The 1048-nt window shown below is 44.2% G+C and overlaps 1 non-coding gene across 1 annotated transcript; it reads right to left on the bottom strand.

Annotated features, from left to right (window-relative positions):
* Positions 1-348: 348 nt before the first annotated feature.
* TRNAT-AGU (transfer RNA threonine (anticodon AGU)) lies at positions 349-423 on the bottom strand. Its single transcript has one exon. It is a non-coding gene; the product is annotated as a tRNA-Thr (tRNA).
* Positions 424-1048: the final 625 nt, after the last annotated feature.

The raw sequence follows: 1048 nt of genomic DNA, 5'->3' as shown, positions 1-1048 counted from the left end.
ACCACGGAACTGAGCCTCCCAAGCAGCCATTTTCTCCAGGCTAATGGATTCTGTGGTCTGGAGTTCCGTTGTACTTCTGAGAGCTCTCCAGACACCACCTAGAAGTTGGCATCACCTTAGGCAGACATTTTATGCTGGGGGTGGGGACAAACAGGGTGAAGGGACATGAACTGGGAGAAGTACAACATTACATGTCATTATGTACACACATATGAACATATAAAGCTGCCTTATACTGAATTGGACCCTCAGTCCATCAGAGTCAGTATTGTCTACTCAGACTGGCAGTGGCTCTCCAGGGTTTCAAGCTAAGGTTTTTCATGCCTATTTGCCTGGACCCCTTTTTAGTGGAGATACCAGGGATTGAACCTGGGACCTTCTGCTTACTAAGCAGATGCTCTACCACTGAGCCACCGTCCCTCCCCCCCTAGTCACACGGTGACTAGTAAATGATTCCTGTATCTTTATTTCCATTGCGTTAAACTACTTAAGACAAAACTACTGTTTTGTTTTGGCCATTCTCCTACAAAAATATGTGCACACTTCACACGTTGCATTAAGAAACAAACGCTAGATAGGTGTGCCAACTACAGGTTGGGAAATTCCAGGAGATTAAGGCGGTGGAGTCTAGGGGCAGGTGGGGTTTGGTGAGGGACCACAGCTGTTATAATGCTATAGAGTTTTATCCTACAGACCAGCCATTTTATCCAGGGGAACTGATCTCTGTGGTCTGGAAATCAGTAGTTATTTACTTGTTAAAACATTAGTATCCCACCTTGCCTCCTGGTTCACAGCAGCTTACGATAATAATTTAAAACATCCCCATCTAAAAACAAAAATAAAACAGATCTAGGTGGGCAGCCGCGTTGGTCTGAAGCAGTAGAACAGATTTTGAGTGCAGGTGCACCTTTAAGCCCAACAACAGTTTATTCAAGGTATGAACTTTCGTGTGCACGCACACTTCTTCAGACACATAGAAATGGAAGCAAACATTTCATATATATAGGTAGATGCTTTCATTTCTAAGTGTCTGAAGAAGTGTGCGTGC

This window comes from Heteronotia binoei, chromosome 14, assembly GCF_032191835.1.
Source record: "Heteronotia binoei isolate CCM8104 ecotype False Entrance Well chromosome 14, APGP_CSIRO_Hbin_v1, whole genome shotgun sequence".
In the NCBI taxonomy this organism is placed as follows: domain Eukaryota; kingdom Metazoa; phylum Chordata; class Lepidosauria; order Squamata; family Gekkonidae; genus Heteronotia; species Heteronotia binoei.
This window is presented reverse-complemented; position numbering and strand designations above follow the sequence as displayed.